Source organism: Lagenorhynchus albirostris, chromosome X (assembly GCF_949774975.1).
Source record: "Lagenorhynchus albirostris chromosome X, mLagAlb1.1, whole genome shotgun sequence".
Classification (NCBI taxonomy): domain Eukaryota; kingdom Metazoa; phylum Chordata; class Mammalia; order Artiodactyla; family Delphinidae; genus Lagenorhynchus; species Lagenorhynchus albirostris.
In genome coordinates, this window is record NC_083116.1 from 84,604,381 (window position 1) to 84,616,679 (window position 12,299).

General features: G+C 40.9%; 1 non-coding gene across 1 annotated transcript; it reads left to right on the forward strand.

The window, feature by feature from the left end:
* The first annotated feature begins 11,898 nt into the window (after nt 1-11,898).
* On the forward strand, nt 11,899-12,089 carry LOC132514220 (U2 spliceosomal RNA). The gene has a single exon (XR_009538704.1). It is a non-coding gene; the product is annotated as a U2 spliceosomal RNA (small nuclear RNA).
* The last annotated feature ends 210 nt before the right edge of the window (nt 12,090-12,299 follow it).

The following is a 12,299-nucleotide window of genomic DNA, read 5'->3' on the forward strand; positions in this document are numbered from 1 at the left end:
ACATTATTTAAACACTCACTTATTAATGGAAATTTAAGTTACTTCCAGGGATTTCCCCCATCCATTATGAATAATGTTGCAATAAATATCTTTGGGCTTATGTGAGGATATTTTTTATATGGTAGAATCCTAAAAAAATTCCTGGGTCAAAGGATATATAGACATTAAAATTTTTGATACTGCTAATTTGCCCTATACATTTGCTATACATCCCCAATAATGGTGCATAAGAGTGTGTGTGTCTGGTCTCTCATAAACTTGCCAACACCATTTAAAAAATTTAATTAATTACTTAACTGAAATATACTTAATTTACAATATTATAACTAATTTTTATTATTTCCTTCCTTCTGCTAACTTTGGATTTAGTTTGCTATTTTAATTTCCTATTTCCTTAAGGTGTAGAGTTAGGTTATTGGTTTGATATATTGTTTCTTTTTAAAAATATGTTTTTATAACTATAAATCTCTGAGCACTGCCTTGCTGCATCCCATATGTTTTGATAGGTTGTATTTTCATTTTAATCCATTTCTAAGTATTTTCTAATTTCCCTTGTGATGTATTCTTTGACCTACTGATTGTTTAATAGTGTGTTGTTCCATTTCCACATACTTGTGAATTTTCCAGTTTCACTTGTTATTGATTTTCAGTTTCATTCCTTTGTCACCACAAAAGATATTTCGTAAGATTTTATTCTTTTTAAATTAACTGAGACTTGGGGCTCAATTTATGGTGTATCCTGGAGAATGCTCCATGTGCACTTGAGAAAAATATGTATTCTGCTATTGCCAGCAGAGCATTCTGTATATATTATTTGTTCTAGTTGGTTTATAGTGTTTTGCAAGTTCTCTATTATTGATCTTCTGTTTATGGGTTGTTGTTCTACCCATTACTGACAGTGGAGTATTGAAGTATAGAACTATTATTGTAGAACTATTTCTCCCTTCTGTTTTGCCTGGTTTTGCTTCATATATTTTGTGATGGTCTTGTTAGTTGTGTGTATGTTTATAATTATAGCTCCTTGGTGAATTGACCTTTTAATCAATATGTAATGTCCTTCTTTGTACCTTGAAACACATTTTGAATTAAAGTCTGTTTAGTATGATATTTGTATAACTACCCCAGTTCTCTTTTAGTTACTATTTGCGTGGAGTATTCTTTCCATAATTTCACTTTCAACCTACCAGTTTCTTTTGATTAAAATGAGTCTCTTGTAGGCAGCATATAGTTCGATCATAATTTTTTCATCCATTCTGCCAATCTATGCCTTTTGATTACAGAGTTTACTCTATTTACATTTAAACTTATTACTGATAAGGAAGAATTTGCTTCAGCCATTTTGCTATTTTTTTCTATATGTCTTATAGCTTTTCCTTCCTCATTACCTCCATTACTGCCTTCATTTGTGTTTAATTGATTTTTTGTTGTTGTGTTCCATTTTGGTTCCCTTCTCATTTTCCTTTTTGTGTATTTTGAGTTATTTTCTTCGTGGTTATCCTGAGGATTATAAGTAACATATTGAATTCATAACATTTTAGTTTGAATTAATACTAACAGCTTCAGTAGCATGCAAAACTCTGCTCTTATGCTCCTAGACACCTCTGTCCTTTCCCCTTTATGATGTTATTGTCATAATTTACATCTTTATACAATGTGTATCCACTAGCATTGACTTATAATTATTGTTTTATGAATTTGTCTTTCAAATCATATAGTAAAAAAGAAAAGTTACAAACCAATAATAAAATAATACTGAATTTTATATTTACCTATTTAATTACCTTTACCGGTGTTCTTTATTTCTGTGTATGGCTATCTAGCATCCTTCCCTTTCAGCCTGAAGGACTCCCTTTTGCATTTCTTGTAGGGCACGTCTACTGGTGACAAATTCTTCTGATTTTGTTTGTTTGGGGCTGTCTTGATTTCTCCTTCAGTTCTGATGAATAGTTTTGGCATATATAGAATTCTTAGTTGACTATTTTTTTCTTTTCACACTTTAAGTATGCCTTCTGGCCTCCATGGTTTTTGATGAAAAATCAGCCATTAGTTTCTGGGGAAAACTGAAATGCAGAAGAACCCTGCTTCCCCAACACACCCCCCAAAAAGTTCAATGATTGAACAGCTATCCATGAATAAAAACAGCTCTGGAAAACCTCTAGAGTCCACCTAGGAATTTTAGCAGCACAGTGGAACAAAAACCAGTATTTTTGAGAACCACACAAGCAGAGAAAGAAGACAACTTCATTCTATCTGCAACATCCCATCTCCCAAAGCAGCATTGTTCAGCACCAAGAAAGAACTTCCACCAAGAAAGAGTTCCTCTCTCTAGGAAAGGAAGAGTAGGGGTGAGCAAACAGCTTATCCAGCCTCTTGAGGCATTGCAGAAAGTTCCCACTTTGGTTTCACCCCACCTAGACCAGCAAAGCTGAAATGTATACAGCCAGCTAGGAAAAAGGAAGAAAAGCAGAGGCTATTATTAGCAGACATACAGCAGGAGCAATCATAGTTCACAAAGACCTGCTCTGCAGACGAATTCAGCAAATTTCACCACTGAGGAAACCAACAGCCAACACAGTTGCTGTGGATTGCCTGCATATTTCACCAGCTTTCACTCCACAGGTATTTGCATTTGCTGATGCCAGCCATCTGAGTTCCTTCCCACTCCTTTCCTCCTCCCACCCCTGTCAGAGCCCAGGAACCATACCAACAGCTATCCAGGATCCTGAAGCTATGCAAGTATAAGTTGCCAGCTGCCTGAGTCCTTCCATGCTACTGCCAGAGCCCAGGAGCCACACACATAGCCATGTTGAGCCTCTGCATCTGCATGAGTGCAAAATGCCAGCCTAAGCACCCTGGGTGACTTTCACCACTGTGCTTCTGCTTGGGGCCTCCATCTGCACATCCACATGGATCTAGCCTTATGCCTCCACTGTAGCTTTCATACCCTGAGGAAGATCGTGCAGCCACAGTGGGCACACCAAAAGCCAGGGCTCCTGGAGCAACTTCTGAGCCCAGATCAGGCCCTGTCTTCTGTCACTGTCCAGCACTACCACACCCACCCATAGTTAACCTCTTCAACTGTGTGTCTGCATGCTTCCAGCCTGGATCCTGTCATCAGCCATCAGCTTCCACTGCAGTACACATGCCCGGGGTAAGATGGGCAGGGAGAGTTGGAGCCACAGGTGATCACATGGAATGCCACAGCCCCTGCAGCTGTTTGTGGGCCTGGATTAATCACTGGCTGGCAACATCACACCTACCCATAGCTAGCCCTTCTAGCTGTGTACCTGCATGTCCCTAGCCCAACTCCCACTATCAGCCTCCACTGAAGCACACATGCTTAAGGAAAAAGTGTGCAGGCACAGGTGTCTGCAGCTAACCTCTGCAGCTGAGTGTGTGCACACCACTGACTCTGACCAGCAACACTGACTGCCCTGGTCCCTAGCTGCTAGATCTAGAGGTGCCACTAAGGAGTCCAACAGTCCTTGCATCCACTGCATACCCCCCCACACTGTGCTGTGCTCACCAAGGACCACATAGTTGTCAGTGCTGTGGACAAAATTGGCCTAAACTGAAGAGACATCATGCTTCCCAGACGCAGTGCCACCACAAGCCCCCATACTTGACGCCCTGGACCACTAGAACCAGGTCACAGCATGATACAGTGTGCCTCTATTCATAGGTGAAATGCTTCTGTTACTGAAGTCAGTCCATAAAGTCTAGAAGAGTTGACTACTCCTTCAAGTGTGCAGATACATAGTCAAGGCTACAGGAATCATGAGAAAAAAATCAGGAAAATACATCTCTACCAAAGGAATACAGTAAACCACCAGCAACTGTCCCCAGAGAAATAGAGCTCAAGGAAGTGTTCAACAAAGAATTCAAAATAATTTTTCTACAGATGCTCAGAAAGCTACAAGAGAACACAGATAAACAATTTAATGATGTCAGGGAAACAGTGCAACAATGAAAGGAGAAGTTCAATAAAGAGATAGAAAGCATAAAAAAATAACCAAACAGAAATTTTGGAGCTAAATACAATCACTGAATGGAAGAATACAACAGAGAACTCCAACAGCACACTTTAACAAACAGAAGAGAGAATCAGTGAGCTAGAAGGCAGATCAATTGAAATTATCCAATCAGAGAAGCAAAAAAAAAAAAAATAATGAATGAAAACGAATGAAGAAAGCCTATGGAAATTATGAAATACCATCAAAAGAAATATTATACTTAACTGGAGTCCCAGAAGAAGGGATGGAGAAATGGCTGAAAGCTTATTTAAAAAAATAATGGCTGAGAACTTCACAAACCTGGGAAGGGATATAGTTATTCAGGTTCATGAAGCTAATAGGTCACCTCAAAATTTCAATCCAAAACAATGTTCTCCAAGATACATAATAATAAAATTGTTTAAAGACAAAGAGAGAATTTTACAAGCAACAGGAAAAAAATTTTCTACAACGAGGGAACACCCATAAGGCTATCAGTGGATTTCTCAGCAATGAACTTACAGGTTAGGAGAGAGTGGGATGATATACTCAAAGTGCTAAAAGAAACTGCCAACCAAGAATACTTTAGCCAGCAGAGTTGTCCTTCAAAACTGAAAGAGAGATAAAGAGTTTCCCGGGCAAAAGCTGAGGGATTTCATCACCACTAAAGCTGCCTTACAAGAAATGCTGAAAGGAATTCTTGAAGCTGAAACAAAAGAATGCTAATTACTAACATGAAAACATAAGAAAATAAGCAACACATTGGCAAAAGTGAACATATAATTAGACTCGAAACAGCTTGATACTGTAATATGGTGATGTGTTAACTAGTTAACTCTAGCATAAAGGTTAAAAAACAAAAGTACCCAAAATAGCTATAGCTTCAACAATTTGTTAATAGATACACAATAAAAAAAGATTAAAATAGTGACATAAAAAGTATAAAAGGAAAGGGGATTAAAGTATATAGTTTTTGCATGCAATCAAAGTTAAATTGTTATCAGTGTAAAATAGACTGTTATATATATAAGAAGATTTATGTAAGCCTCCTTGTTAACTGCAAAGCAGTTACAAAAAAAGATAGAAAGAGAGGAATCAAACAATATCACTTTGGAAAATTATCAATCCTCAATGGTAGACAGCAAGAAAGGAAGAAAAGAACAATCAAGCTACAAAACAGCCAGAAAACAATTAATAGGATGGCATTAGTCAGTCTTTACCTATCATTTACCTATTAAGAATTACTCTAAATGTAAATGGATTGAATTCTCTAATAAAATGGCAAAGTGTGGTTGTATGGATGAAAAAATAGGACCCAACTATATGATGCCTATGGAGACTCACTTCAACTTTAAGGACACACATAGGCTCAAAGTAAAGAGATGACAAAAGATATTCCATGCAAGTGGAAACCAAAAGAGAGGAGGGGTAGCTATATGTATATCAGAAAAAATAGTCTTTAAGCAAAAAATAGTAACAGAAGGCAAATATGGTAATTATGTAATGATAAAGGGGTCAAGAAGATATAACAATTGTAAAGGATGCATGAACCCTGATGTTCATTGCAGCACTATTTACAATAGCCAGGACATGGAAGCAACCTAAATGTCCATTGACAGAGGAATGGGTAAAGAAAATGTGGTACATATATACAAGGGAATATTACTCAGACATAAAAAGGAATGAAATAGTGCCATTTGCAGAGATGTGGATGGACCTAGAGATTGTCATACAGAATGAAGTAATTAAGAAAGAGAAAAACAAATATTGTATAATATAGCTTATATGTGGAATCTAGAAAAATAGCGCAGATGAACTTATTTGCAATGCAGAAATAGAGTCACAGATGTAGAGAACAAACTTATGGTTACCAAGGGGGGAAGGGAGGGTGGGACAAATTGGGAGATTGGGATTGACATATATACGCTACTATGTATAAAATAGATAACTAATGAGAACCTACTGTATAGCACAAGGAACTCTACTCAATGATCTGTGGTGACCTAAATAGGAAGGAAATCTTAAAAAGAGTGGATATATGTATACGTATAACTGATTCACTTTGCTGTACAGTAGAAATTAACACAACATTGTAAAGCAACTATACTCCAATAAAAAATAAAATAAAATAAATAAGAAAGAAGATATAACAATTGTAAATATATATGAATCTACATATATTAAGCAAATACTAACAGTTCTGAAAAGAGAAATAGACAGCAATACAATAATAGTAGGAGACATCAATGCCCCACTTTCAACAACAGATAGGACATCTGTACAGAAAATAAATAAGGAAACATTGGATTTGAACCATACTATAGAATAAATGGAACTAACAGACATGTACAGAATATTCCATCCAAGAGCAGCAGAATATTCTTAAGCACACACAGAACATTCTCCAGGATAAATTATATAATATGTCAGAAGACAAGTCTTACCAAATTTTAAAAAAGATTGAAATTATAGCTAGTATATTTTCTGACTACAATGGTATGAAATTAGAAATCAATAGCAGGAGGAAAGCTGGAAAATTAACAGATAGTTGGGAATTAAACAACATGCTCAGTGGACATATATACACTACCAAATGTAAAATAGATAGCTAGTGGGAAGCAGCTGCATAGCGCAGGGAGATCAGCTTGTTGCTTTGTGACCACCTAGAGGGGTGGGATAGGGAGGGTGGGAGGGAGATGCAAGAGGGAGGGGATATGGGGATATATGTATATGTATAGCTGATTCACTTTGTTATACAGCACAAACACAATACTGTAAAGCAATTATACTCCAATAAAGATGTTAAAAACAACAACAAAAACAACAACATGCTCAGCAGCAATTGATGGGTCAAAGAAGAAATTAAAAGCGAGATCAAGAAATATCTTGAAACTAAAATTGAAGCACATCAAAACCCATGTGTTTCTACAAAAGCTGTTATAAAAGGGGAATTTATACTGATAAATGCCTACATCAAGAAACAAGAGAGGGGAGGAGTCAAGATGGTGGAATAGGAGGATGTGGAATTCGTCGCTCTTCACAAGTATATCAAGAATACAACTACAAACGTAACAGTTCTCATAGAGCACCTGCTGAACATTAGCGGAAGACTTTGGACACCTAAGAGGACAAGAAACATCCCCTCACAACTGTCTAGGATGAAAGAAAGAAGAAAAAAAGAAAAGAGGAATCAAAAGAGGGACCAGCAACCCTGGTGGGAAGCTGAAGGTGAGGGGAGGTCTTCATATTCAGAAAAACTCTCTCATGGTGGGGAAATCAGCTGGGACAGAAAAGGACCTTCAGGGGATCAAAGGAGAATGCAGTGGACAGTCTGTAGAAGGCAGGAAAAATTAAGAACTGCATGGTCTACACTGCAGCTCTGCACATTCCAGCCTGAGTCGTGAGTCACCTGTTGCAAAGGGAGGCTGGGTGCAGGAAATTGGGGTTTGGAGCACGGACCCAGGGAGGGGACAGCTGTTGGGTGTGAAAAGATAGCCTGAAGGGACAAGAGTAAGGAGCTGCACAACCGGGAAAGTCTGCAGAAAAAACCTGGGACACCATAAAAGCAAGGCGTCATTTTTGAGTGGCGTACAAGGGGCAGAACTACCATTATAACCCCTTTCACCACCTGCCGGCTTCTTCAGCCTCCATGGGCATTGGGAAGGGCTCCTATCTGAGCAGGCACACCCATCCCTCGGGCCAGGGTCTCCTCTGCCCATGTGGGCTCCAGAGGCCTGAGTGCTGCCCATCCCAAAGCCTCCTTGGGTATCAGCCCTGGGCTCCCCTGCCTGGGATGAGAGTCTGCTGATGCTGGCTGGGCTGAGTGCTAAAGCGTGGGGTTGGGAGAATGGATCTGGGCAGAGGAGTGCTGTAAGCTGCACGGATATAGCAGTGGGGACAGGAGTGAGGGGATGCGCAGCTGGGAATGCCCCTAGAGGAAGCATGCACTGCCTGGAAAGTGGGGCACCATTGTTGAGAGGTGTGAGGGGGGCAGGGCCACCACTGCCCCCACATGCCAGCTCCTGCCTCTGCAGGCACTGCCAGGCACTCCCACCAGAGTGAGCATGCCCCAGACTGTTGCAACTGCCTGCTGGTCCCCGCTGCTGCAGGCAACTCATGAACACCCCAATTGTGTCCGCCATACCCCTCCCTGGCCTGAGTAAGTGTGCCCCAAGCAGCCACTGCTTTCACCCACTCACACCTGGGCAAGGAACAGATTCCTGAGGGTGGCACACATGCAGAGGTGAGGCCAAAACGAGAATTGAGCCCCAGGGGCCATGCGACTAAGGAAGAGGAATGGAAGTCTTTCCATGCAGCTGCACAAGCCATGGATTAAATCCCCAAGATTGACTTGGTAAATCCAGCCTCTGTGGAATACCTGAATAGACAATGAGTGTTCCCACAGTTGAGACCGATCTAGCCTTCATAGCACTGGAGTTTTAGGTAACATACATGTGGGAGTCAAGCCAGGTCAGAGTCTGAGCTGGCCCCACAGTGCCCACAGCAGGTCCAGGGACCTACCTAGGTTATTGGAGGTCCTCCTGGGAAGGTAGGGATTGGCTGTGGCTCACTGAGGGAGCAATGACACTGACAGAGGAGGGCCCAGAAAAATATTCTTAATTCTATTATTCAGTTTTGTTTGTTTCGTTTTGTTCAGTTGTTGGTGTTGTTCCTTTTATTATTTTTTATCATTTATTTTTATTTTTTAAATATATATATATATTCTATTTTTACTTGTTTCCTTGTTTTGTTCTTTGTTTTTTCATTTTATTTTTTCTTTAGTTTTTTTGATTGTTTACATGTGTATATTTTGTTTTCTTCACTTTTCTTGTTTTTTGTTTGCTGTCTGTTTTTGTTTTATTTTTCATTTTTTAAGTTTTGTTTGTTAAGGCCTTATTGACTGTTCTCATGTTTGAATTCTTTTGTTTGTTCTCTTGTTTTTTTAAATTTATTTTATTTTATTCTGTGTGTGTGTGTTGTGTTGTTGCTGCTGTTTGCTGTTGTTTTTGCTCTTTGCCTTGGGTTTCTTTTCTGTTCTTTCTTTTATCATTGGGCAGCTTGTGGGCACTTGGTTCCCCATCCAGGGGTCAGGCCTGGGCCTCTGGGGTGGAAGTGCCAAGTCCAGGACACTGGACCGCCAGAGAATACCTGGGCCCAGGGAATATTAATCGGTGTGCATACTTCCGGAGGTATCCATATCAACACCAAGATGCAGCCCCACACAACAGCCTGCAGGCTCCAGTGCTGGACACCTCACACCAAGCCACCAGCAAGACAGGAACACAGCCTCACCCATCATCAGACAGGCTACCTAAAGTCATACTAAGATCACAGACACCCCAAAACACACCACCTGATGTGGCCCTGCCTTTCAGAGGGAAAAGACTCAGCTCCACACCCCCAAGCACAGGCACCAGTCCCTCCCACTAGGAAGCCTACACAAGCCCTTGGACCAACCTCACTGACTGGGAGCAGACAACAAAAGCAAGAGGAACTACAGACACTGAAGCCTAAGGAAAGGAGACCTTAACAGTAGGTTAGACAAAATGAGATGACAGAGAAATAGATTACAGAAGAAGGAGCAAGGTAAAACCCCACAAGACCAAATAAATGAAGAGGAAATAGGCAATCTACCTGAAAAAGAATTCAGAGTAATCATAATAAAGATGAACCAAGACCTCGAAAATAGAATGGAGGCACAGATTGAGAAGATACAAGAAATATTTAACAAAGACCTAGAAGAACTAAAGAACAAACAATCAGTGATGGAGAACACAAAACTGAAATGGAAAATACACTAGAAGGAATCTATAGGAGAATAACTGAGGCAGAAGAACAAATAAGTGACATGGAAGATACAATGGTGGAAATAACTACTGCAGAGCAGAATAAAGAAATAAGAATGAAAAGAATTGAGGACAGTCTCAGAGACCTCTGGGACAACATTAAACACACCAACATTCGAACTATAGGGGTCCCAGAAGAAGAAGAGAAAAGGAAAGGTACTGAAAAATATTTGAAGAGATTATAGTTGAAAACTTCCCTAACATGGGAAAGGAAACAGTCAACCAAGTCCAGGAAGCACAGAGAGTCCCATTCCTACAGGAAAAATTCAGGGAGAAACACACTAAGACACATATTAATTAAACTATCAAAAATTAAATACAAAGAAAAATCCAAGATTTTGGATCATTTTTACTATCATTACTCTGAATTCTTTTTCAAGTAGACTGCCTAACCCTAAAGAAGCGGCTGATTAGTGGGCTCTGGCTCACTCAGGCTGCGGGGAGGGAGGGGTACGGAATGTGGAGCGAGCCTGTGAGGGCAGAGGCCAGTGTGCCATTGCAACAGCCTGAGGCAGGCCGAGTGTTCTCCCGGAGAAGTTGTCCATGGATCATGGGACCCTGGCAGTGGTGGGTTGCAGAGGCTCCAGGGAGGGAGGTGTGGATAGTGACCTATGATTGCACACAGGATTCTTGGTGGCTGTAGCAGCAGCCTTAGCACTTCATGCCCGTCTCTGGTGTCCATGCTGATAGCCGTGGCTCAAGCCCATCTCTGAAGCTCATTTACATGGTGTTCTTAATCTCCTCTCCTCATGCACCCCGAAACAATGGTCTCTTAACTGTTAGGCAGTTCCAAACTTTTTCCTGCACTCCCTCCCAGTTAGCTGTGATGCACTAGCCCCCTCCAGGCTGTGTTCACACAGCCAACTCCAGTCCTTTCCCTGGGATTTGACCTCCGAAGCCCAAGCCTCAGCTCCCAGCCCCCACCCACCCCAGTGGTTGAGCAGACAAGCTTCTCAGGCTGGTGAGTGCTGTTCGGCACTGATCCTCTGTGCAGGAATCTCTCCACTTTGCCCTCTGCACCCCTGTTGCTGCGCTCTCCTCTGTGGCTCCGAAGCTTCCCCTCCGCCCATCCCCCTGTCTCTGCCAGTGAAGGGGCTTCCTAGTTTGTGGAAACTTTTCCTCCATCACAGCTCCTTCCCAGAGGGGCAGGTCCAGTCCGCATTCTTTTGTCTCTGTGTTTTCTTTTTTCTTTTGCCCTACCCAGGTACAGTGGGGGTTAGTTTCTTGCCTTTTGGGAAGTCTGAGATCTTCTGACAGTGTTCAGGAGGTGTTCTGTAGGAGTTGTTCCACATGTAGATGTATTTTTGATGTATCTGTGGGGAGGAAGGTGATCTCCACGTCTTATTCCTCCACCATATTTTTTTTTTTTACGGTACACGGGCCTCTCACTGTTTTGGCCTCTCCCGTTGCAGATCACAGGCTCCGGACGCGCAGGCTCAGCAGCCATGGCTCACAGGCCTAGCCGCTCCGCAGCATGTGGGATCTTCCCGGACCGGAGCACGAACCCGTGTCCCCTATAGGCGGACTCTCAACCCGTGCGCCACCAGGGAAGCCCCCCTCCACCATCTTGAAGGTCCTCCCGGCATAGTTATTTTTAATTCTTTTGTTTTTTTAACCTTTACACTCTAGTTAAATGTGATTTACACACCACCATTAAAGTTTTGTAGTATTTTGAGTTTGACTATATACTTACATTTACCAGTGAGTTTTATACTTTTAGTTTTATACTTTTATAGGTTTACATGTTACTAATTAGCATCATTTTGGTTCAGCTTGAAGAACTTCCTGTAGCATTTCTTGTAAAGTCAGGTTTAGTCATGATTAATTACCTCACTTTTTGTTTGGCTGGCAGTTTTATCTCTTCTTTATTTCCAAAAGACAGCTTTACTGGATAAAGTATTCTTGGTAGGCTTTTTTTATTTTTCTTTCAGCATTTTGAACATATCATCTCACTCTCTCCTGAACTGCAAGGTTTCTACTGAGAAATCTAGAATCTTATGGAGTTTCTCTTGTATGGAATGAATCACTTTTCTCTTGGTGAATTCAAAATTCTCTTTGTCATCGCTTCTCGGCCTTTTGGCTAAGATCAAGTGTAGTATCTGTTCTTATCAGTTTAATATCTGATACGTCCTCTATCCGAGGACAATATATTAAATGGATTTTTGGAGCTGGGAGTCGGAATAGGAGCTTGCTCTGTCTGCTCCACGCATCGACCTGGTATTGCAGTATCTCCAGGAATGGTGCACTTCCCCTCACGGGGACCAAAAAAAAAAAAATTCTCTTTGTCTTTGATTATTTACAGTTTGATTGTAATGTGTCTTGGTGAAATTCAATTTGGGTTGATCCTCTTTGGGCACCTTTGACCTTCATGTTCCTGGATATCCATAAATAGCTCTTTCAAGATTTGGAACGTTTTCAGCCATTATTTCTTTAAGTAAGCTTTACATCTCTTTCTTGCTCT